Source organism: Podarcis pityusensis (genome assembly GCF_964106645.2).
Source record: "Podarcis pityusensis genome assembly, chromosome: 4".
Lineage (NCBI taxonomy): Eukaryota > Metazoa > Chordata > Lepidosauria > Squamata > Lacertidae > Podarcis > Podarcis pityusensis.
Window position 1 is genome coordinate 46,481,618 of NC_138027.1, and position 27,053 is coordinate 46,508,670.

The 27,053-nt window shown below is 39.4% G+C and overlaps 1 protein-coding gene and 1 long non-coding RNA gene across 18 annotated transcripts in view; one reads left to right on the forward strand and one right to left on the reverse strand.

Annotated features, from left to right (window-relative positions):
• Nucleotides 1-17,026, forward strand: part of LOC308476427 — a 50,872-nt gene extending 33,846 nt beyond the window's left edge. Inside the window, exons 3-4 of the long non-coding RNA XR_013985889.1 lie at nt 8,234-8,339; nt 16,932-17,026. This is a non-coding gene — a long non-coding RNA (uncharacterized lncRNA). The remainder of the gene's footprint in view (nt 1-8,233; nt 8,340-16,931) is intronic.
• Nucleotides 1-27,053, reverse strand: part of ROBO2 (roundabout guidance receptor 2) — an 835,262-nt gene that overhangs the window by 481,346 nt on the left and 326,863 nt on the right. The gene's annotated exons all lie outside the window — the stretch shown is intronic.

Here is a 27,053-nt window from a genome sequence, read left to right on the forward strand (position 1 = left end):
AATCAGCCTGTAAATAGCAGTATTAGTGCACTAGGTAATAGGTTGGTAATAAGAGAGCAAAAGAATATGGCCCAGATCTGCTATAATATTCTTTTCTACAAAGAGGGCATCACATGAAAAAAAACAGCAACTCCAACTTGTAAATTGAACTTAATGTTGAAATAAATTCTAGTTTTATTACTCAGCATACTTAGTGAATAAGGAATATTCCTAAATGCATTATAATAAAAGGTGTGCATGCATGCATTGCCTTAGGTGATTATTAAGAAGCCACAGACATTTTTACATATCATTTCTGATTGTGAATTCCAGATGTTTCCAACATGAAACATGAAAAATGTTATGTTCTAACAGTTAATGTTGTATTGCCAGCCATTTCAAAGATGTATTTCCCTATTAGAGCATCAACGTTGCTATGGTGATAATTGTAAAACTGTGACCTAGACTGGGGGAGAGGAAGTGAAGAAAGAATGTAAATGGTTAGGGTTACTATACGTCTGGATTTTACCGGGCATTGCCAGGATTTCAAAGGTGGAATTGACATACGGGGGGAATTTCCAAAATGTGGCACTTTGTCCTGGATCTTAGGCAAGTCAATTGAAAAATCTCAGCCTTTTCTGGCATTTTTTTTTAAGAAAAACAACAACTTTGGGGTTTGTCTTAACAGCTTTCAGGGTGTCCTGGTTTTTACTTTTTGAAATATGGCAACCCTATAAATGATGCAAATAGAAGCAAGATCATTTAGTTCAGCAGAAATAGTAACAAAAAAGTTGTGGGGTTTTTTGGGGGGAGGGTATGTAATTAAACTGTGCATTTCAGAAGTTATTTTGATTTTGTATTTTTGTGTAATGAAGGAAATAACTTGACATATACTCTGATCCTACTCAAATGTACAGAACGATATGGGGTGCCAGCCGTGGCGAGTGGCAAGCATCCCAGGGGGGCGGGGCAGTGATGTTACCCCCCCTCAAGGATGACACCTGGGGCACTCCGCACTCCCTGCACCTCCTTCCTCCGCCAGTGGGAGGGCTGCGTATCTTTGATGCCTCTAACAGTTTGGCCTCCTTTGTAGCTCTGTATAGGTGCTGAACTCATATAAGAATGAAAGACTATTAGGTTCACTTAGTGAGACCAGAGGATACTTATTCTGGAGGTTCCTTACCCTGACCAATGCTATGTAGGTGCCTTACACTGAAGTACTCTGCACAAAATTAAGGAAATGGGGTATTAACTAGTGAAATAGGTCCGACTAATGGAGCTATAATGAGGCTTTGGAAAAGAGGAAGCGCTTGATCCACACTGTTTAGGAAAACTGCATTAATCAATCTCAATGCACTTTTATCTCTTAATAATTAGCTGCCTATTTAATATTTCTGCTTTCTGCCATACATCTGTAATGATCCTAGATTGTCAGTCATAGGTTAACAACTGTAAATACTTTTGTGGGGGAGGGGAAAAACAAAGAACACCACTTTAAAAAATGAGATTAGAATATTGTCCAAACATAAAGTAACTGAGCACATTATTAGAAACTATATTTTTGAATATTTAGGTATAGGTTTATTATGTGCTTCCCATTACAATGGTCCTGAAACAATTTGCAACAAAAGCAAAACTACGGTGATAAAAATCATGTAAGGATGTTAAAAACATATTCAGAATTCAATATTTTAAAAGGATACATTTATATTAATGGACTAATCCCTGTTGAAAGCATAATCCTCTAGGATTATGTGCAAGGGTCCTAACTGTTGAAGGCCTTATATACAGACCTACCCACTTTCAGTTATATATTCACATCCTTTAATAGTGAACTCAAGTGATGAGTGCTAGCAGAAATGGTGCCAAATCAGGGATATTGAGAAACAGAACTACAAAAAACCTTAAGGGAGCAACCGCCGTCTCAATACAACCCAGTAAATATTGAGCATGCTCAGTAGCCACAGAATATTGAGCATCAGTTGGAAAAGAAAAATGGAAACCTAGGAAGGTGAGTTCAAGTCCTGCTTTTTTTTCCACCTTAAAGAGGTTTGGAGGATGGCATGGCTGAGCAAGAGTATTGCTGCTAGGAGGTGAGGACACAGCAATATTTTGTTGCAGATCCCACTTGTGTGTTATGTTGTTGTTTGTTTTAAACACCACATTGTTTGGATTGATGGATTGTTTATTGGTCGTTATGTAAACTGTTTTGTGACTAGGGTGAAGAGCAGTCTATAAGTATTGGAAATAAATAAGTAAATAAATAAATCAGGGAATGTATGTGGGTTGATAAACATTTCCACATGTTTCTTAACATTCAGTTTAAGTCTGCAATTGATTTGCTTCAAGGAAGATTATTACAGGGCTGCTGGGTTAACATGTGCAAATTGTATGTCTTTCTAAATCTATTTCAGCATAAGAGAGGCTGAATAGAAAATGATCACAGCAGTGTTTGAACCATATACAGTGGGATTCTATATATAGTTGCACATGCATAATAAAAACATATATAGAATCACATAAAGACACGGATTTCTGGGAGCCACAGTCCGAACATTATCATATTTTAATGACAATCATGTATAGCTGAGAGCTATTCTACACATTACTTGGAAAAGAATGATAACCTGAGGTCATAGAATTTTTGACTGCAGGTTGATGTGCGAATCATATTTTCTAGTGCTTCCCCACACAAAAAACTGCCTGCATGCAGTAAATAATACATGTCTGTGAGAATAATATACTGTACTAAATACTATACTAATTGCCTGTCTATGATGTGTTGGTCTACAACATGAAGTTTTTGATACGGGGAATCATTAAAAATGAGATTGTCTCCTTTGCAGACCCTACAAGTGTCCCTATTTTCCAGGGATGTCCCTGATTTAGAGAAGCCATCATGGTTTCTGATTTGATCCCAGCATGTCCCACTTTTCCTTAAGGTAAAAGGTAAAGGTACCCCTGCCCGTACGGGCCAGTTTTGCCAGACTCTAGGGTTGTGCGCTCATGTCACTCTATAGGCCGGGAGCCAGCGCTGTCCGCAGACACTTCTGGGTCACGTGGCCAGCGTGACAAGCTGCATCTGGCAAGCCAGCGCAGCACACGGAACGCCGTTTACCTTCCCGCTGGTAAGCGGTCCCTATTTATCTACTTGCACTGGGGGGTGCTTTTGAACTGCTAGGTTGGCAGGCGCTGGGACCGAACGACGGGAGCGCACCCCGCCGCAGGGATTCGAACCGCCGACCATACGATCGGCAAGTCCTAGGCGCTGAGGTTTTACCCACAGCGCCACCCGCGTCCCCACTTTTCCTTAGGATGTCCCTATTTTCACTGGAGAAATGTTGAAGGGTATGGAGTTATTCGACCCCCGAGCCATCTGAAGGCAATCTTGAATAGGGAAGTTTTTTTAAAAAAATGTTTAATGTTTTATTATGTTTTTATATATGTTTGAAGCTGCCCAGAATGGCTGGGGCAACACAATAAGATGTGTGGGGTATAAATAGTAAAATTATCACTATGGAATGGGGTGTCCCTATTTTCATCAGAGAAATGATAAGAGGGTATGCCTTTGCAGTCTGAAGTGGCACAATCCATAATTTTACAAGTTCAACCACTTTATTCTATGCAAATTGACTGACAAAGATACAATAAATCAGATTCAAACTTCTCCATGCCTTCCAACCTTGGCTGATCATTCATTTCAGCATGCCTCTAAAGGACTAATCATCAGACCAAGAACTAATCTACTGTACTGCTCAGTATCCATATGGATCAATACTAAACATCTTTATTTCTATTTGTGGATTTGCCTTTCAAGTTCCTTTCTTTCCCCCTCTCTGTACAAACTTTAATCACATAAACTGAGCAGTGCATCTTTTTATACGGTGAAACAAAGAAACACCAAAAAATATCCATTTCAGCCTTAGTAACTCATTTCCTGTCACATGTCCAATCATTTCTATCCTTCTACTACTTCATTTATTTAATAGGAAAAATGGACTTCAAAAGCTTGTTTCTAAAGCAGGTCGACACTACAGGGATAGCAAGTTAAGCATAGCTAAAAAGACTTCATTATTACTTTGAATATCTCACCAGGTGGTCGTCACTTCCAGTGTTTTTATTCCAATAGACTTTGAAGCAGTTAGACACCAGGACATCCACATTGCTGGAATTTAAGAACCTTCCCATCTTCTACAGACTAAAGCATATGGCACAGTGAAATCATAAAAATTTCTAAACCCAAAACAATCCACATTTCAGGGACCCCTTGTGCAACTTGCCCACACATATATTGTGTGTATGCATAATGGGAGGATACTTAAATTTATATGGAAAAGAAGTGCTTCTCATAATAGAAAAAATGTTTGTATATAGCTATAAACTTTAATTGGTTTAGCAGTAGATTAATCAATCAGCATTTTCGTTTTGATGAGCAGGAAGAGCTATAAATGGTTTAGAATGGCTCTGAAGGATACTTTTGTTTTATCTTAAGTTTCTACATCCTGTTTTTCTACTCCCCCCCCCCCCATTGCCCTCTTATTGTCATTGTTCTGTTGATATTTTGCTCTTGGCTAAACCTTGTACTTTTTGTCTGCATCACCTTTCTCTTGCTGCCTCCAAACATTTGCACCTCCATGCAACTGTTTAAACATTGTTTGAAAATGTACACTACCTCTTTTTCCGAGCATTTGACTTCTAATGCCTGCCTCGCATTTGCTTTTTCTTCTCTTTCCCTTTTTAGTCTTTTTAGAGCTCAATCCTGTGGACAGGGTAGGCTCTTTCAAGTTGATATGTAGTGCCCAGCTGTGTGCATTGTTGTATTCATCATCTTTTGAAGCTGATGCGTAGTTTCTCAGAGCAAAAAGGAAGTAGCAAATGAGGCTTTTCTTTCTTACAATTAGTAGTTCATTTTTCATACTTCCATATCAGGGCTGCTATCAGGAGATGGTACTATCAGGCAACTTCTGAGGCCAATGCCTCAGTATAGGGTCCACTACCAGCCTCTGAATCATGCTGGACCTGCTACTCCTCTGGTTTGTTTTTTTTGTCTACCTTCCCTCTCTATGGTTCTTGTTTAGTAGGCATATAAATATAATTTTATCTGTGGAGAAAAAGTAATAAACTTAGGGAGCAATCCTAAGCTATCGGAGAGGACAGCTGAGGGGATGTTCAATGTTGCAGACTTCCCTCTTTGCCTGTAGATTTCCCCCTCCAGGTGAGAAAAGAGGTCCATTTCAGGATGCCTAAGTGTTGTGACACCCAAAAGCTCCGCCACCACCACTGTTTTTCTGCTGCTGTTCCAAGAGCAGTAAGGAGTAGGAAGGGAAGAGGGGTGGGGCAGGTTAGTGGGGTGGGGGGGGGAAAGGGGAGCTCTTGGGAGAGCTTTGGATCTGCTGGATCCACACCACCTTGTTCTAGTTATACTCATGTATTTTGTTTGCCAGTGGAATGCACTGGGACTTTGAGAAACCTGGAAATGTTATACATAAGATTTGAAATTAAGGGCTTTTGAACGTTTTAGCTACTGATTGATAATAAAATTGACTTTTCTGTTTCACAAAGCAAATGGCTAATGGGGAAAAATAAAGATCTATCATGTTGTTAATTCTAACAAATAAATAGGAATTAATAATGCTTAGGAGTGTTATGGGCCTATTTATCCAGGCACTGCAAGGTATCTTGAAAGCAATTGATCTAAGCATTTTTACAACAGGCATACCTGTTTTACAGATGAGTAAGCAGACATAGTAATTTTGTGCAAGTTCTCTGAGATTATTAGCAAATTGTACTTGGGAGACCTAACATAACTCTGTGCCACTAAAGTTACTATGATTGGAAATGCAGTATGCTTGGATGCAGTGTTTTTACAGCAGCAGTCTACTTAGCACAGCATCTGTGAAAGTAGCCAGTATCAATCCTCCTAAGGACCTTAATGGTACAGTCCTTCACTCGTTATTCACTCTGAGCTTCCAGCAATCTAAGGTTATAGCAACACCTCATCATGAGAGTAAAAATGTTGCAGTTGCACTGTGTGAAAGAGCACCTAACTTCTTGAGTTCTCAAATGATTCAAGTTATTAGTGGGACAGGAACCAGGAACCAGGAAAGCTAGTTGCTAAGTACAGGTAATTGATAGGTTTTATGGACCAACTGCATTTCAGCCTATCCCCATCAGCAATAGGTACTGGGACCTACTGCTAAGAACAGGCTATAAAGGGATAAGCAGTACAAACTTGTAGGACAATAAACTACACTGTATCTTGAGTTAGGGGTATTGATTGTACCAGTACAATATCATTAGGGGCAGCACATCCTGTTTCACCACTTGAGGTGAAAACGGATGTGCTTTCCCGCTGCCCACCCTGCTCCTCACCTTTGCCGGCACTCCACCAGTACCGCTGCCATGCCACCTGCAATGCCATCTCTGCCACTAATGGAGAAGTAGTGCTGGCATCAGCACAGATTTCAAGCAAGATATCTTGTGCTTCGTAAGATTTGTGAAACATTTATTAGAGAGAAAAGTCCAGCCTACCAGATTCCCTGCAAGGCTAAGAATTGTGTTTTGAATACCCCAAACTCTGAGCTGTGAGACTCCAGGGATTTCAAGGAATTCCAACACTTACCCAGAGTTCAGTTTCCTTGGAATGAAGGTGAATGGAGACTGTCTTGTCTTTAAGATATATGGCTTACCATAATTTACACATATTTACAGCCTGAAAATAGGATGGTTGGGCTCACAGCATTAACACTGCAACAGAGCCTCCCTCCCTATTAGATTCCTAGCCACCTCTCTCACACACCTCACTGGCTTTGAATTTAGCACAGCTGAAAGAGTCTCTAGCTTCCAGACTATCCAAAACTCACACACACTCAGCCCTGCTTGGACTATTGTTCTTCTTCCTAAAGTGAAGCAGCATGTAGCCAGGTGAAGTGGAAAAAGCCCCACCTATTTGTATCTATGACAACTGAACTCTTTAAGATGCTTATGAGGGTGCTTAACTGGGCCCAAGTTAGAACCATTAGTCTCACAAAGAAACTAGTTTGACCAGTTCAGCAGGTTCTAATAGATGTATGGATAAAGAACCACAGGCCTGGAAGAGATGTTCAGATATCATCCAGCTCAAGCCTCCTTGGGCTATCACAACATGATTCCTTAATCCCATCTCTATCCCACTGTACCACTCACGGCGTGTCACTTTTCTAAGTGGAAGTCTTCGGCTAGCAGAAGTTGGGGAGCAGCAATCCACCTATCAAAAAGTGTTCTATAGCCTATATATCAGAATCTAGAAATCCCACCTGTCTTCCTGGAGCAAGATGCATTTATCATATGAGATAAACAGATATTGTCGATGTAAATGCCAGAATAGTATCAACATTGAAAGGCTCACTAAATGTGTGAATAAACTTATGTTCTGTTTCCATTTCCCTTGGGTTTTATTTATCAGTATCAATTAAATAAATTATGAGAAAGGTGTAAGATAACACATTTGCATATGGACTGCATTTTGCAGACTTGCTGGTGCACAATCTTTGGCATGAATGACAGTTAATATTAAAATATTTGAATGACACTTAATATTAAACCTCATGTGGCTGAGGTGAATTTTGCCAGCTTTAGTCAACTAGAAATGACCCTTAAAATCTGTAGTGAATGGTATGAGGAAAGCAATCTGCTTCTGCATGGATTTAAATAGCAAGTGACAACCCAATGGAATTCTCATCTTCATATGTTCCAAAAGCTGGTAGAGCCACAAAGTCTGTGCTTGCATACAAAGAAGCCTTGTGTGAGCATAATGCAAAGTAACAGATTTACTCTTTGGAAAGGAAATGGCTGAAAAAACCTCTGGAACTTCAGCCTATTTGTAACAGCACATGACATATCAACAGTTTATGTCTTTATAGCCCTAAAATTATACTCTTTTATTAAGTGTGTTTAAAACTGCCAAGCAAAGTCATGGTCAACACATATTTGACATGTTCTCACAGACTGATTCTAAAACAAATCATGTGTAACTAGAGGAACCTGGGCTCATTTCATACACTCCTTGTAGCTATGGCAATGCACAACCACCCAAACTAAATTCACTGTCAGTAGTTTGTCATGGACATGGGCTATCATTTTGCATGCCATTGGTTGAATAACTTGGAAGGTTTTCAGTGTATGCATAATGCTCACAATATGTAGAATTTATATTGTATAAATCTAGTGTTCAAAGCACCTCACATACATGATCTTATCAATTCTCCTGTTCCAGGCTGTGGCACATAGTGGTCTGTAGGCCAATTGTGGCAAGAGTCAGGACCATGGAGAGCTCCTATGGAAAAAGATTCCAGACTCACTGACCACATTCACATGTCATGGTAAGTGAAAAATCCTAGCTAAATAAGCCAGGGTATGCATGAGTGGCATACAATTGTGGGCAGGTCTTTTCACAAAGCTTTGCTCCACAGTTCATGTGAGTGCCAAAGCCAGCTAGGGTTAATAATAGATTCCTGCTATGTGTGAACTCCTAAATTACATTTAAAGTCTTCAAAACAAGCCAGAGTATGAAGACATGGTTTAAAGTTGCCTTGGTGTCTTGGCTTGCTTGAAATCCGTTATCAATGGTTTCTGGGTTCACACATAATGCTAAGTACTTACTCCTGGCTTATTTTGCTGCTCATGTGAAGGAAGAAGTCAAGTGGCATGAAAGGAGTTGCCTATGGGTGCATACCAATAATGCATAGCCTGGTTTATTAAGCTGGGATTTTTGGCTTTCGATGACATGCAAACACTCCCACTGAAAAACAGGGAGCTGGTAGTGTTGATCCAGCACTGGTCTAGATGTGATTGATGTGTTGCATATTCCTGCAGAGAGAGATGTAGTTGTTTCTTGCCTCTCTGGAGTGTGCCTGCTTGGAGGCTAAAGTGGGTGCATTGCATTATACAGACATGTATACTAGTAGGGTTGAAATTTCACCCATGGCATTGGGTGGGGCTTGGTAGAGTGTAGGAGGAAGTGAAGATAACAGCAGTTTTTCTAAGGCTGCTTATTGCATATGTTGCTACACAGAGATTTGACTTCCTGGTTTTCAGTGCCAAAGCAACACTGTGACCAGAAACATGACACAAGAACCTTCGTCAATGGGACAATTCTCTTTGGACCTGGCTTCTGCAATAAAAGGTTCACCCTTGCTTCTGTCAAGCATTTTAGACTGCCCTTTTCCTGGCTCTTAGCTTCAACACATTATTTCTATGCACAGCTGGGAAGGCTACTGCTCACAGGCAGACAAGTCAGTAACACCTAGGAATACAGAATGGAATGATTGACACTCTTAACTGTAAACACAGGTCTTCTTCATCCATAAAAATGCTGTTCCTGGTAGCAACGCTGATAAAGTTTCTGGTGCAGACAAGACAGTGATGTGCAGTCTGCAGTGTTAGTTCAAGATAAGGAGGTTAGAGTGCCTAGGAAAGGAATCTCCCAAATGCAAATCCCCTGGCAGGAAGACAGCACTTAACAGTGCAGATTATCCAGCCTTTGAGCTGTCCTCAAAGGAAAGTGACTAACGGGCCAAAAATGGCATCAATAAATTATAGCACGACAGGAAAAGTTTTAATAGCCAAAAGGATATCTGCTTCCCACTCCCACCGCCATCGCCCAGTGAAACTGTAAAGGAAAATTTGTTTCTGAAATGGTGTTTTAGGCAGCAGTCCTATAAACAATTACCTTGGAGTAGATCCTATTGAACTCAGTTGGGGATTCCAGGCAGAGAAATCAGCTTTCTTTCCTGTTCTATCATATAAACTTCAGTGTGGGTCACAACAGACTATATGCGAAATGCATGAATGCATTTCTCATATCCATTTTAGGAGGAAAAAAATAAATGTATAGCATCATCATTGCCATACTGCAGATGGAAGCCTGAGCCTGAAACAGTGGCTTCCCCAAGACTTTTTAGGTAAGACATGAACTGGAGACAGGGCTGGCCTATCCATGAGGCAAGGTGAGGTGGCAGCAGATCCAGCTCCCAAAGAATGCATCACCCATTGCTGCAGCAATGGCTGGGGTGCACACCTTGGAGGCCAGATTTTCTGCCTCCTCAGCAGTCCCCCCCCCAGTCTCCCCCCCCCCAATGTTTACAGCACCCTCTTGGTCAATAAGAGGCACTGCTGGTCTCCTCCCCCCATCCTTGTTCCTGATGTAGATCTTCACTCACCCCTTCTTCCCTGGTGAGGAGAGGCATCATTTTGTAGTTCACCTCAGGTGCCAAAATGTCTTAGGCTGGCCCTGACTGAAGAATTCCTGATTAGCTGCTCAGTCTTTTAGCTACTACACTACACTGCGATTAGGAAGGATTCTGCATATGATACACTGTAATCTTTAGCATATTTTGTGTTTCTGAGTTTAATACCACTCACCATAGAGGTCCCAATGCTGAATATGTAGACATAACTCTAGATATATGGCATAGCCAGCATGAATATGTTCATAACTCTGACAACTGTATCTGATGTTTCGTTATTTGACTTCAGCTATAATAATCACTATAATTGTAACAGTTCATGCTAGCCAGGCTGCACATCTATTCTTCATTTGTCCTTAAACTAATTCATCCTACATATGAATATATCACCCTCATCAATTTCAAGTGCCATCCCTTGGATTTTCAGGCTATTAACGAGTATGCATTATGTATGAGTCAAACAGAAAACTTACATTCTTTTGCTTGCACAACGGAACAGGTACTTTTCTTGTTTGTTGTTGGAAGCTATTCTCATTGAAATACAAGTCACACTACCAACTGAGGAGCAGTCCTTTCTTAAGGATACCATGTGTTTATAATTTGTGGTTACACTCTAGCTGATTACTAAATTCTGACAATACAGAAGATTTGTTAAGAAACAGCAATTATTCACATGTAGTTGAGCATGACTTAATGTCATGGTTGTGGGTTTGAACCCCATGTTGGGTGAAAGATTCCTGCATTGCAGAGAGTTGGACTAGATGAACCTCATGGTTCCTTTCAACTCTACAGTTCTGTGATTCTGATTCTATGATATTTCTTGGGCCTCCTAATACTTTTTAATTCACCAAGGTCACTTGACATTAACAGTATTTAAACAAATACTTCAGATATTTTATCATGATCCAGCACAACCCACTGGATCTGTGCTCAGAAGTAAATCACACCAAGTTCAATTAGTTTACATGCAATCTTAGACTGCTCAGAAATTTCAGAATCATTTTCAGGGTTTTTTAAAATAAACCAAAACAAATGTTATCTCTAAAATGAATTCCATTATTATAGATAAATGAGCTCCCCAAAGCTCTCCTTAGGTAATCGTTTCTGAGCTAATCCAAGGGGCCGGCTGGTCTGGGAAACCATTTTTTCCATCCTGTGGGAACTAATGACTGTATTAGTTCCTACAGGGGCAGGAAAAAAGGTGATGCAGAGGCAAATGTATTGGAGAAATCTAGCTCCCTGGAATTGCACAGGCCCTATTTTAAGAGCTTTGGCAGCCAATGTGATTTCAGCTTAGGCTGCCAAAGTCCCCATGATCTTTGCCATGTAAAGTCTATGCTTAGACATTGTAAAGCATTTGTCAGTAAAGGAAGCTGACAATTCTTCTCTTGTTCAGATTTCACTCTGAATGGAAGAATTTTGTGCTTTAAAAACTTTATTTCCTTTCAGACTTTTACCAGCCTCAGTTCTTTTCTGATTCTGGCAAAGGAGAATGCTACCAGCATCCCCATCCATATTAAAAAAAATAGATTATATTTATAGCTGGAGCACTGTCATTTACTACAACCTCTTGGTTTTTGTTTAATACAAAAATACACTGCTTAAGTGCCGATAGACTCTGTGATTCTTAGGTTGAACATCCCAGAACTAGCATGTGGTTTTTACATTTCAGTAGGTATGAATAACAGGGAATTCAGCTAACACTGGATGACTTTGGCATTGGAACACTTTGCATTTTTAAGAATCAGGATTGTAATGGCGGAAAGATTCTGATAAGTTTAAAGTAGAAGTGTGCATTAAAAATAATAATCTTGCTGCTGCTGCTGCAAGAACACCCCAAGCCAAGTTTCACTGTTCCCCTGTAAAATGCAGCCATTACATGTGCTTCACCACCTCTATCACACATAATTCCACATCATTTTCTGAAGCTGATAAGGTGGGAAATATGGAACATAATGATGTCAAAACACAAAGCAGAATTAGATCAGGGGATGCCAATTTACATGGGGAGGCATATGGGCACATTTGCAAATTGGAGGAACTGCCACGGGCACTACACACACACCACAACCAATTATACTGGGTACAACAAAATGTTTCTTTCAAGCCTAATTTCAGTGGGGGAGGGAATTTTCTGTGGACACATATCCAATTAAATTATATATGATGGACCAAGATAGGAGAAGTCATTGGGACAGCCATACAACTCTTTGTAATAAATGTGCATTCTTTGTAACACATGGTCCCACCGATAGAGTCTATAGTGAAATAATCAGTTGTTTTACTGTATTCCTATTTAGTATATACTTTACTATATTCCTAAGAACCATACAAATTCTATGTAAAAAATCTCATTACTATATATCACTAGTCTGTTCTCAATTGTTATTACACATACAGAACACCATATGCAGCAGTAAGGAACTTTGATGAATAACTCCTCCTATTTTACCAGCTGACAGTCTTGACCTCATTGTGGGAGTTTACTATAGATCCCCAAGCCAAACGGAGGACATAGATGATGCCTTCCTGGAACAGATGGCCAAGCATGCAAAAGGAAGGGAGATAGTAGTAATGGGGGACTTCAATTACCCAGATATTTGTTGGATGTCAAACTCAGCCAAGAGCATAAGGTCAAACAGATTCCTCACTGGCCTTGCAGACAACTTCATTGTCCAGAAAGTGGGAGAAGCAACAAGAGGAACAGCCATTTTAGATCTGGTCCTAACCAATGTTGATGACCTGGTTAGTGGGGTAGAAGTGGAAGGATCATTAGGCGCGAGTGATCATGCTCTTCTGAAGTTTACTATACAGCGGAAAGGAGCAGCCAAGCATACTAGGACTCAATTTCTTGACTTTAAGAAAGCCGACTTCATAAAACTTAGGGAAGTGCTGGGTGAGATCCCATGGACAGTAATACTAAAAGGAAAGGGAGTTCATGATGGCTGGGAGTTTGTTAAGAGGGAGATAGTAAAAGCACAACTTCAGGCAATACCAATGAGACGGAAACATGGAAGGTGCCTAAAGAAGCCAGGGTGGCTATCTAAAGAACTTTTAACTGAGTTAAGATTAAAAAAGGATGCGTACAAAAAATGGAAAAGGGGCGAAACCACCAAAGAGGAATTCAAACAAATAGCCAGCATGTGTAGACACAAAGTCAGAAAAGCTAAAGCACAGAATGAACTCAGGCTTGCTAGAGAGGTTAAAAGCAAGAAAAAAGGCTTTTATGGGTATGTTCGTAGCAAAAGGAAGAACAAAGAAACAGTGGGGTCACTCAGAGGAGAAGATGGTGAAATGCAAACAGGGGACACAGAAAGGGCTGAACTTCTCAATGCCTTCTTTGCCTCAGTCTTCTCCGATAAAGAAAACAATGCCCGACCTGAAGAATTTGGAGCAAATGATTCAGCAGAGGAAACACAGCCCAGAATAACTAAGGAGATAGTACAAGAATACTTGGCTAGTTTAGATGTATTCAAGTCTCCAGGGCCAGATGAACTGCATCCAAGAGTATTAAAAGAACTGGCAGATGTGATCTCAGAACCACTGGCAGTCATCTTCGAGAATTCCTGGAGAACAGGCGAAGTCCCGGCAGACTGGAGGAGGGCAAATGTTGTCCCTATTTTCAAAAAGGGGAAAAGAGAGGACCCAAATAATTACCACCCAGTCAGTCTGACATCAATACCAGGGAAGATTCTGGAGCAGATCATTAAGCAAACAGTCTGTGAGCACCTAGAAAGGAATGCTGTGATCACCAATAGTCAGCATGGATTTCTGAAAAATAAGTCATGTCAGACTAACCTGATCTCGTTTTTTGACAGAATTACAAGCCTGGTAGATGAAGGGAACGCAGTGGATGTAGCCTACCTTGATTTCAGCAAGGCATTTGACAAGGTGCTCCATGATATTCTTGTAAAGAAGCTGGTAAAATGCGGTCTTGACTATGCTACCACTCAGTTGATTTGTAACTGGCTGACTGACCAAACCCAAAGGGTGCTCATCAATGGTTCCTCTTGATCCTGGAGAAGAGTGACTAGTGGGGTGCCACAGGGTTCTGTCTTGGGCCCGGTCTTATTCAACATCTTTATCAACGACTTAGATGATGGACTCAAGGGCATCCTGATCAAATTTGCAGATGACACCAAACTGGGAGGGGTGGCTAACAACCCAGAGGACAGGATCACACTTCAAAACGACCTTGACAGATTATAGAACTGGGCCAAAACAAACAAGATGAATTTTAACAGGGAGAAATGTAAAGTATTGCACTTGGGCAAAAAAAATGAGAGGCACAAATACAAGATGGGTGACACCTGGCTTGAGAGCAGTACATGTGAAAAGGATCTAGGAGTCTTGGTTGACCACAAACTTGACATGAGCCAACAGTGTGACGCGGCAGCTAAAAAAGCCAATGCAATTCTGGGCTGCATCAATAGGAGTATAGCATCTAGATCAAGGGAAGTAATAGTGCCACTGTATTCTGCTCTGGTCAGACCTCACCTGGAGTACTGTGTCCAGTTCTGGGCACCACAGTTCAAGAAGGACACTGACAAACTGGAACGTGTCCAGAGGAGGGCAACCAAAATGGTCAAAGGCCTGGAAACGATGCCTTATGAGGAACGGCTAAGGGAGCTGGGCATGTTTAGCCTGGAGAAGAGGAGGTTAAGGGGTGATATGATAGCCATGTTCAAATATATAAAAGGATGTCACATAGAGGAGGGAGAAAGGTTGTTTTCTGCTGCTCCAGAGAAGCGGACACGGAGCAATGGATCCAAACTACAAGAAAGAAGATTCCACGTAAACATTAGGAAGAACTTCCTGACAGTAAGAGCTGTTCGACAGTGGAATTTGCTGCCAAGGAGTGTGGTGGAGTCTCCTTCTTTGGAGGTCTTTAAGCAGAGGCTTGACAACCATATGTCAGGAGTGCTCTGATGGTGTTTCCTGCTTGGCAGGGGGTTGGACTCGATGGCCCTTGTGGTCTCTTCCAACTCTATGATTCTATGATTCTATGATTCTAATATTTAAACATTAGTTCAAATATTGTGATTATGCTATACAAACATGGGAAAGAAACCTTTAATAATTCTCTATTAATGTCACTGACAAAAAACTGACTCTTTTATTGAATATTATTACCAAACCTTATTAAAATGTGCCATGACTTCAAATTACTTGTAACATTTCCCCCCTTCAAGACAAAATTTACCATTAGCAGTAACTTGTGGGCAGGGATTCCAGCCTAATGCATATAAGATTTAATTACACAAATACTTATGCATTTCCATAAAATTGTCATTTTCTTTCTGCAGCTGCAAACATTTTTCTTCATATTTGTAATTATTTTGGAATCAGGTTATTCTGATTTAGCTGCTTATATTGGTCAAACAGGAAAAAATATTCCCAGATTAACTGGAATCAACAGTGTGAACATCTATGTAGGTTGTTTTTACATATACCAAGTCTCTTTTGTCAGTTAGCCACCTGGATCACAGTGAGATATTTCAAAAGAGATTTATTTATTTATTTATTTACTCGCTCATTTGTTTGAGCCCTTTGGGGATTACTGTATCTAAACAATAATTCCAGAAGGAAATGGAACATGCCACTAATATTTAGATTTCAAGATTTATGCAGTATTTTGTGGGAAAATGCAGACCACCACCAACGATATAGACCAAGCTGATTTTAAGGTCATTTGAGGCGACCCAGGCAGTCATTTCATGACTTGTGAATTGTCATTTGGTGTTAACATGGAAGTAGAACTTCTTAGTAATAGCACCTACCCTCTGGAATGCTCTCTCTTGAGTTTTTCACAAAGCAGAGATTGTAGTGGATTTTAAACACCTGTTAAAAACATATATGGTTTCCTCTTCTCCAACCTTTTAATTTTTTGTATACTACTCAGTTATACCTGTGAAACACAGGTGCGCTTTGTTTTTGCCTAGTTTTAGGAACATTATTTGCTATGTTTTTATTATTTTTGTGTAAACCACTTAGAGTTATATAACATTAAGTGGCGTAAATATGTTTTAAAATAAATAAATAAAAATGAACAGTGATACAGTCAAATTTTAACTTGTGAAGAGTCAGGTGAAACTTAAATACACACTTTTTTCAGTTTTTCATCTTCAGCATACAGGAGCTATCTTAGGAATTAAAGGCAATTCTGTCACCAGCCTTGCAGATTCATGATGTAAAATGAGCAATCCTACCTTATTGTGGTGTTGGGAAAAGCTTATTTTCATGAGAGTTCAATGACTACATCCTTTGCCCTGCTATTTCACTGTCACCAGGGTAGGAAGAGGGGATATTTTCCTCCCCACCCCAACTGAAATGGGAAGAATTTACTGTGCCTGCTTCAGAGTTTTCCACAGGCCTACTGAGGGATCACCAGCAATGGAAAAGTTGTCTCACTAGTGGACTTCCCTTTCTGGCAGTAGAAGGGCACATATGTTGCATCCTAGTGTCCTTCCCCTGCCCTTCAATCAGCAATAAGAACACACCTTAAAAAGATATGAAAACCTATTTTCCAGAGAAAGTGCTCCCACTTGAAGAGATGGCAAAAGAGCCAACTGAATAGGTTTGATAACATTAAAATATCTCTAAAATATTCATGCATAAAGCTATAATTAGTCAACAATGTATTCTTAAACTGATAATGATATATTTCTGTCCTAAGATTAATATTCTCTCTTTTTTATACTTATTCTCTTCTGTAATCTATTGCAGATTGATTTACCAGGACAGTTGTGTTTTAACACTACAGACCTTACTATTTAGCAATGTTCAAGTATCTACTGTATAATAAAGCTCCTGTTGTTTACTACTTTTTGTCTTTATGTTCTCAGTCTTTGGTGGTCCATAAATTTTCTTTATTTATGTTTTAAAGGAAGGGAAGACTCACCTTAGAAACTAATTAATTTGCTAATTATTAAGTCATTTATTTTACTTGTTTTATGATGGTCATATGGTTAATAGCCTAAAATGTATTTTTGAGTTAAAACTGCAGCACTTTCTAGTTTTCTGTGAAACATTTGCTTTGAGTAAATATAGACTTAGAACAAGATTCTGAATGGACCAACCAATTTTTTAATTTCCAGTGATGTTTTCAATGATAACATATCATGACATAAATATAATAAAAACAGTTGAACAACTGTCAGTGAGATTTAATAACAAGCTAAAATGGCTGGCAGGGACTATGGATAAATTGGTTCCATTGTAACTAGTTGTACCTTGAAGCAATGTTTATTTTTGGCCCCTGCCACAAAAGTGATATATAGAATCACTTGACATTTCAAAGAACCATAAGTTGATTGGAATCAAGCCAAATTCAACTGACCAAGCATTTCTAAGCATTCTCTTCCATAGTCAATTCAGCTGCAGGCACAGTGGTGCAAATATATCTCACTTATTCCAACTGAGACTCATATTTCTGTTACATTCCTTGGACTGTCTCCTTTGCTGTTCTTTCATTATCACCTAGTGCCTACTTGGTTGTCTTTTTGGCAGCACCATTTCTATCTTGCATGGAAACCCCTGTCCTGCTCTTCTGTCTTCAGAAAATAATGCAAAATGGGCAGTGGTGGTAGGGAGTGGCCTCCAGATTTGTAGGTGTGTTGGAGAGAGAACACTAGGATCACTGTGCTACTAAAGATGTCTTCAACAATGCTTCAGAAGTCATTTCACAATTTTATATGCATAGGGGAAGACCATTAAAGTCATCCAGCTAGTCTCAGAATGGATACATTAGGACTGCATTGTGTGCCTTTAGATATTTATTGGAATCGTAGAAGCTAAATAATTTCTTTTTTTCCCCATTCTTCATGCTGGTTGAGTGAATTTAGCAAATGTATGCACATCCTCTGTTGCTTGTAATGTCATAGAAAATCAACTGAAATTGACCTGATAATCTTTTATATGATCATATGGAAAATCAGCATGCATAGCTGAGTCTTTACACTTCTTGGATGTGCTCATTCAAAGCATTGATCCTCCTATGAATCCCCTTTTAACCAAAGGTTAAAAGCACTGAAAATAAGTGAGTGGTTATAAACCTTATACAGATCACTCACCCAATCCATCTGTCAAAAATGGTAAATAGTATACATGATAACGTCATTGTTGCTGTTTCTCAGGCTCTCAAGAGTGGAAAAAGTGTGTCATAACTTTAAACATGACCATACATTCAAGACTCTAATGTAAGTGCCACCTTGGTTTTTTAAAGTAATTAAGATGTAATTTATATAAGAAACTATCAGAAATGCAGCTCCCAAAAATCAGGATAAAACACAGATCACATATCAGGTTACAATATCAATCAAGTTATTAAGAATGAATCAGTGGTCTAAATTTGTACTAGAAGTGTTTTAACATTTTGTCAAGCTGCTTGAAAGAGTTCAGTAAGAATTTGTAATGTGTGTCTTGGAAACAAGATTTTCCACTCTGGTTCAACAAAAGGGATACTGTTTCTCAGTTAAACATACCTCTGTTAGAATATAACACAGTTAGGAATACGTTTGCCAGAAATCACAGTTTTTAATGAGTCTTTAGTAAAACTAGATTTTATTTTCTTTCAAACTGTGCAGTGTTTTTGCAGTTAAAATATTTTTACATGGTCTTCCAGATTATGTGACCTTTGCAGATTAGGCCTGTCTTTCCATGACATGTATAGAAAAATTGAGTCAAGCCCACCATTTCCCTAAAACTTTAGCCCCTACTTGCTTCAGATGCATACAAACATAACAATGAAGCTCTTTGCAAGCTGGAACTAGTCTGTGAAGAACAAAAAGCTACAAAAGACTTATTAACAATGGTTTATATTTCTTCACTAAAACAATAACCATTTGGATTTCAAGATAAGAAAAAGGAAGAAATGATCTGAATGCTGATATAACATAATGATAATGGGTTGACATACAGTACGTTATATACAGAGGGGGGAAAGCTCTCTGCTGTTCACCTTAGATTGAATTGAAAATGATCCAATCTTTCCCCAGAAAATAATAATAATTGGGACTCTGGTTATTTTGAAAGCAAAATTGAATCTTAGAAAATATTCTTTTACATTCCCATTCATCGCCAACCTAAAAAACACTGTTCTCCAGGCAGTGGCTTTATGGAAGGCAAGAAAAGTAAAGCATTACCACTCATTTTTCTCTGAGGGTGATAGGCAAATAGGACATGGAAGGAACAAACTTGTCTCTTCCCTTCCCTTCCTACGTGCTGATATGACACATGTCACTGCTGCTGCTTGTCTGGAAGGACAAGAGGAGGTAGGATTTCCCTCTCCAAACTGGATTTCAATCCATGCTGGAGAATAATTCAGGGGCTTATAAATCTGACCTCTTCACTAAAGATATTCTCTGAGCCTGTCTTAGGATAACTTTCCCAGCACCTCTAGTAACGTACAAGGGTCAAGAAACACAGTGACTTCAAAACCCTTTCAGTTGTATTTACTTCCGGGGGCGGCGCGAACGGCAATGGCGGTCCTCTTCTGACCGGGAGAGGAGGCTCCGCAGACACCGGGTCGTCCGCTACGGCGAAGCGGAGACCCACTCCGGAAAACCACAGGCGGCAAGAGCCTGTGGTCTTGAGGCTCGGTGGGCGCCTAAAGCGACCCTCCAAACGTCAAAGGAACCCCGTAAGGGGCTCCGGAGCGTGGAGGGGGGTTGCGGCGCTGTGAGCCGTTTCGCAATCTGCGGAGCGAAGCCGCGCTGCTGCTGCCGGTGAGCACTGATCCCTTTTCCTGTCAAATTCGGATTCGGAACTAAAATCAACTTACTCGTGAGTAAAGACTGAATCACTTGAAATTAGAGACTTTAAATTAAAAGATTTGAACTTGGCTGAACTTGGCTGAGAGCGGAGAGACGTGGGAACAGGAAGTCCGTCTTCCGCTGCCATTGAACTTGAAAAAGCGAAATAGATGGAGGAGTGGAGGCTGAAAAAAGAGCCTTTAAACTTTACGGATCTAAGCATCCACTGAACCTGCAATCTAAAGTAAAGATTCTAAGTTAAAGATTTGGAATTATTATTTGTATTTGACTTTCCTCCTTTTATTGGATTACAATTAAAAGGTGAAACCCAGGGTCCGGAGCTGCCTGAGCTTTGAGAGACTGAGCTGTCAGTACTGCAGATTTGGATACTGTATATTGGAACTTGCAAAAATCTGAGGGTATTGAGACCTTCTAATTTGAAACATTTCTTTGGAGACAAGTAAGCACTGCTTGTAACAAAGTGATTATTAATATCAACTCTGCTAAATATTTGTATCTGAAGGTTCCTGGATATTAAATTAGACTCTGAAAGACATTTTAAGCTCCCTCTAGAGGATTGGATTAAAACAGTGACTTTACATTTACTTTCGATTCCCTGGTTGTTTGCTTTCTCTGGGCCTTTCTATTCCCATGGGAATAACTCAGTGTGACCTTGACTGATAGATAACGTTGGAATGAGTGGCACAAGAAGAAGAGGAAGAGTTAGACAAACAACTTTGACAACTCTAACCTCAGCCTCACAGACACGCAGATCATCTGTACCTACTTTGCCTTCAGAAGTAGAAGTAGAAGAAGTTGCCTCATCACAGGCAAAAGAGGGAGAGGGAGAAATAGAGCAGTTACAATTGGAAGATATGGCCTCAGGAGCATCTGCTTCTGTTTTAGACAAAATTTTTGAAAAATTGGAAGCTTTGGACAAGAAAGCAGATGAGCAATCAGCAAAGATTGACAAAAATACAGAATGCCTAAATAAATTAACTGTACAAGTGGCACAGAACACACAGGCAATTGGACAGTTAACGGAGGCCACAGCAGAAAATCGGAAATTGGCTGAGGATACCAGACAAAAATTAGAAAATTTAGAACAAGAGGCAAGACCACTCACCAAACAAGTTGGGGAACATCAGACTTATCTTTCTATGATAGAACTGCGAAATCGTGAGAATAATTTGAGGATTAGGTCGCTACAAGAGGCAGAAGAAGGAAATCTAGCTGAGTTTTTGACCAAAGAATTCTCCAAGTTCTGGAATTTGGAGGAAAAGGACTTTAAAATTGTGTCAGCTTTCAGACTTGGAAGATTTATAAAGAAGGAGAGGCCCAGAGACTGTTTGATAACATTGAGATCAAAGGAGGAAAGGGACAAGATTTTGGGCCTACACTACGGAAAGTCACTGGAGGTTCTGGACAGAAGAATTGAAATTTACAAAGACATTCCAAGACAACTGTTGGACCTTAGAGCCGCCTACTCTGAACTTGCCAAATTATTAAGGAGCAACGCAATTGCATTTAGGTGGGAATTCCCCCAAGGAATATCTTTTACCTTTAGAGGAAGAAAGGTCAAAATCAGAACATCGGAAGAGAGAGACAAATTTCTGTCTACACACGGAGAGGACCTTCAAAAAGGAATTGAACTACCTTCTGGGCCTGGGGCAACGCCAGTACCAACACCAGCACCTGGGGAACCTGAAGATTCTGTGAACAAGATACCACCCCTGGAAAAATAACCAGATTAATTCAGGATGTCTCTGCAACTGTTGAGCTGGAATATTAATGGTTGTAACATTCCGGAAAAAAGGAAGAAAATATTTCATATATTAAAAAAAGAACAATTGGACATTATTTGTCTACAGGAAACACATGTGACGAGGCTCCATAGAAAAGTGTTAATAAATAAAAGATTGGGCCAGGAATTTATATCGTCGGACAAAGTTAAGAAGAGAGGTGTGGTGATATATGCGAAAGAGAGCCTGTCACCTAAATTCTTATTTAAAGATGAACATGGAAGAATTTTGGCAATTGAGATACAACATCAAGGAGAGAAATTGTTGATATTAGGAATCTATGCACCTAATGAAGGGAAATCGGAATTTTACAAGAAGCTGCAGGAGACAATGCTGGATTATCTGGACTACAACAACATCATAATGATGGGAGATATGAATGGGGTCGTATCAACTAACATGGACAAGTCACAAAGCCAAAATGTTACAAAAGATGGCAGACTACCTAAAACCTTCTTTGAAATGACAGACAATATGGATTTGATTGACATCTGGAGGACAAAGAACCCACTAGGAAGAGAGGGAACATTCTTTTCTGAAGCCCAACTGACCTGGACAAGAATCGACCAAATATGGATATCTAGAGGCCTGGCACCTAAGGTCAGAAAAGTGGAAATCTGCCCAAAGACCTGTTCCGACCATAATGCAGTAAAAATGGACATGACACTACTACCAACTGGATCCTTTAGATGGAAGATGAATGACAATTTGTTCAGAGATCAGGAAATTACCAAGAAGGCCCAAAAAGTTTTGAAGGATTACTTTGAGATAAATATGAATACTACGGTGGAAAAAAGAATCGTCTGGGATGCAAGTAAAGCCGTAATGAGGGGATTCTTGATACAACAGAATGCAGTAAAGAAAAGAACACAAAATGAGAAAAAAGATAAAATCTTGGATAAAATAAAAGAATTAGAGAAGAAGTTAAGAGTGAATCCGAAGTCACAGCCAACTCTGAGAGAAATTAAACTTTATCAAACACAATATTCTAAACTGATAAATCAGGAAATTGAATGGAAGGTTAAACTAATGAAACAAAAAACGTTTGAGTCGGCGAATAAATGTGGAAAACTGCTAGCTTGGCAGTTGAAGAGAAGACAAAGATTAAATACGGTTACAAACTTAGTGGTTGAAGGAAAAAACATTCAGAATCCGGTGGACATTAGAAAGTGTTTCCAGAGATACTTCAAAAAACTATACACCCAAGGGCCGCAAGACGAAGTTGAGATTAAACAATTTTTGGCAAAAAATGGACTATCCAAATTGTCACAAGAAAATAGGATAATCCTGAATTCTAAAATAACACGACAGGAGATTGAACAAGCCATTCAGAACATGCAATTGGGCAAATCTCCAGGGCCAGATGGGCTGACCTCCAAGTACTATAAGACATTAAAAGACTATTTGATACAACCTTTGATGGAGGTCAGCAATGAAATTATGGAGGGGAAGAGGGCTCCGGAGTCGTGGAAGGAAGCGTTTATCACATTAATACCAAAGTCGGAAGCTGAAAAGACACAACTTAAGAACTACCGTCCCATTTCCCTTCTAAATGTGGATTACAAAATATTTGCAGACATTTTGGCAAGCAGATTTAAAAAAGTTTTAAATGAAGTAATCCATAAGGACCAGGCAGGCTTTCTCCCAGGTAGACATCTGTTTGCTAATACAAGGAACATTATTGACATTTTGGAACTTTTGCAAACAGATATAAACACAAAAGCAGTTTTAATCTTTATAGATGCGGAGAAGGCCTTTGACAACATCTCCTGGAAATTTATGTTGGGAAATTTAAAAGAGATGGGAGTGGGATGGGGTTTTGAGAATGGGATTGAAGCGATATATTCAGAACAGAAAGCTAAACTGATAGTTAATAATGTGGTTACAGAAGAGTTTAAAATTGAAAAAGGAACACGACAAGGTTGCCCTATATCCCCTTTGTTATTTATTTCGGTTCTGGAAGTGCTATTGAATATGATTAGAGGGGATCGGTTGGTGGAAGGAATTCAGGTCGGACAGAAACAATATAAATTAAAAGCTTTTGCAGATGACCTGGTTTTGACCCTGCAGAAGCCAGAGCCTAGTACGAAAAGAGTATTACAACTGATTAATGACTTTGGTCGGGTGGCTGGATTTAAATTAAATAAACAGAAAACTAAGGTTTTGGGAAAAAATTTGACAGATACAGAGTCAGAACGGTTTCAGAAAGAGACGGAACTTAATGTGGTTAAAAAAGTAAAATACCTAGGGGTAAACATAACAGCAAAAAACCTAAGTCTATTTAAGGACAATTATGAAAAATGCTGGGCAGAAATTAAGAGAGACTTAGATAGTTGGTCAAAATTGAAACTTTCTTTGTTAGGCCGAATTGCTGCTATCAAGATGAATGTATTGCCAAGGATGTTGTTTTTATTTCAAACACTTCAGGTTTTGGACAAGACGGAGTGCTTTCAGAAGTGGCAGAGAGATATTTCTAAGTTTGTCTGGCAGGGCAAAAAGCCCAGAATTAAGTTTAAGATATTAACTGATGCAAAACAAAGAGGGGGCTTTGCCCTGCCAGATTTAAAGTTGTATTATGAAGCCGCAGCGTTCTGCTGGCTAAAAGACTGGCTACTTCTTGAAGACACTGATGTGTTAGATTTGGAAGGGTTTAACAATGCTTTTGGATGGCATGCATATTTATGGTATGACAAGGTTAAAGCAAATAAGGCCTTTAAGAACCATATTGTCAGAAAATCACTGTTTAATGTCTGGACAAAATATAAAGACTTGCTGGAAAATAAAACCCCAAGGTGGATTTCACTTTGGAAGCTAAGGCCCGAAAAAGACCCAATATGGAGGCCAAATGGCCAAAATATTGGGAAATTCTAGAAAAAGATGGAGACAATTGGAAATTGCAGTTTGGAGAAAATGAAGGATAAAGTGCGAGATTGGTTACATTACGCTCAGATTAAAGAAGTTTTTAAAAATGACAAGAAATTAGGGTTCCAGGTGGAGAAATCGAAAATAGAAACAGAATTGTTAGAACCTAAGAGTAAGGTACTTTCAAGGATGTATAACTTGCTGTTAAAATGGAACACACAAGACGAAATGGTTAAATCGGCTATGATAAGGTGGGCGCAGGACATTGGGCATAATATTATGTTTGAGGACTGGGAAAGGTTGTGGAGTACTGGATTGAAATTTACTGCATGTAACGCTTTGAAAGAAAATGTAATGAAAATGATATATAGATGGTATATGACCCCAGTCAAACTTGCAAAAATTTACCACCTGACTGACAATAAGTGTTGGAAATGTAAAGAGTGTGAAGGAACATTCTTCCACCTCTGGTGGACTTGCCCTAAAGTGAAGGCGTTCTGGGAAATGATTTACAATGAACTGAAAAAGGTATTTAAATATACCTTCACCAAGAAACCAGAGGCCTTTCTTTTGGGTATTGTCGGCCAAGGGGTGGTAAAGAAGGACCAGACATTTTTTATGTATGCAACAACAGCAGCAAGGATACTACTCGCAAAGCATTGGAAAGCTCAAGATCTACCCACACTGGAAGAATGGCAGATGCAACTGATAGACTACATGGAACTGGCTGAGATGACCGGCAGAATTCGTGACCTGGGAGAAGAGAGGACTGAGGAGGATTGGAAGAAATTTAAGAATTATTTACAAAAATATTGCAACTTGAGTGAATGCTAAACAGGATGCTAGATCAAAATAACTGAGCACCACTAATTTAGATGATTTTAAGAAAATAAGTGAGATTGAGAAAATATAACTCTTTTTGAGAACTAGAAGATTATGAAACATAGAAGGGATATAAGAATGTAAATAAGATAATAAATTGCTGACAAAATGTTATAACGATGAAAGTGGGAGCGGGAGATGTGAGGAAGTCCAAAGAAAATGTGAAATTATGTTAAGATATATGTTACATTGTTTATTATGTTTATTTCTATTGTAAAACCCAATAAATTTCTATAAAAAAAACAAAACAAAACCGTTTCAGTTGTATTTAAAACTTCATTAAGCTAAAAAGCATTATGAAACTAAAGCAGATGCTGAAATTGTGCGTAAGTATACTGATTGCTTTAAATTCATCAGAGTGTTCTGGGGGTTCTAGGAATAACATGTCTCGCAGCACATACTAGCTATGATACACAGGCATCTCTCAACTTACAACTACCAGACTTTTAGAAGACATCTGAAGGCAGCCCTGTTTAGGGAAGCTTTTAATGTTTGATGTACTACAGTATTTTAATATTTTTTTGGAAGCCGCCCAGAGTGGCTGGGGAAGTCCAGCCAGATGGGCGGGGTATAAATAATAAATTATTATTATTATGTTTGACTTGCATGACCAAGTATGCGCGCGGCACCGGGAAATAATTAAATAAATCGATTTAAACTGCAAGAAGGCACGAAAAGGGCAAAAATGGTGCAAAAGAGCGGGGAAACTGCAAAAGTTGTGTGGAAAGAGCAGGAAAATGGCTAGCAATCCCAGGTGCCTTTGCAACTGCAATCCCTTGAGTCTTTGCACCAACCTTTGAGGCTTGTGGAGAGTTGTAGGTTGAGAAACAAGGTTTGGGAGGGAGTAATTGTGGTGGATTTTTGTGGATTTTTGGCGGAGTGTGGCTTTTTAGATGGTGTTCCGCACTATAAGCGATTTCACATATACACATGGTACCCTGGAATGTAGCCCCTGTGTAAGTGGGGAGATGGCTGTATACAGTTAAGGACACAGAGGAAGACATTCTCTTCTTTGTAATTCAGTAGATGGTAACAGCAGCTTATTTTGGAAAAGGTTAGGAACCTCTGGCTTCAGTGGAGAGGATGGGAGACTTACCTAGAGACCCCTGGGGACTAGTGACTAGTAGGAAAGCCCTAGAATGTCGCATAAGATTAATGGAAAATACTTTCCATTGAAAATATTTTTATTAGATATGGGGAGCAGTGTATGGACAAAAATTTATCATAAGTTTAGTCTATATTTTATGAATCTCTCTATCTATGACCACCACCAGCTTTCAGGTGCTCAACATAAGCATTTGCATTGTGAAGTACAAGTGGGAAAGTATACAGAGCCATGTTCTAGACATATTATAATTATTCTGTTTTTGGTTTCTTCCACTTCTTAAAACAAAAATCCCAATGAATGCTGATAGAAGTTTAAAATACAGTGGTTACAGACGCTTCAGGTTACAGACTCCACTAACCCAGAAATAGTACCTCAGGTTAAGAACTTTGCTTCAGGATGAAAACAGAAATCGCGTGGCAGCGGGAGGCCCCATTAGCTAAAG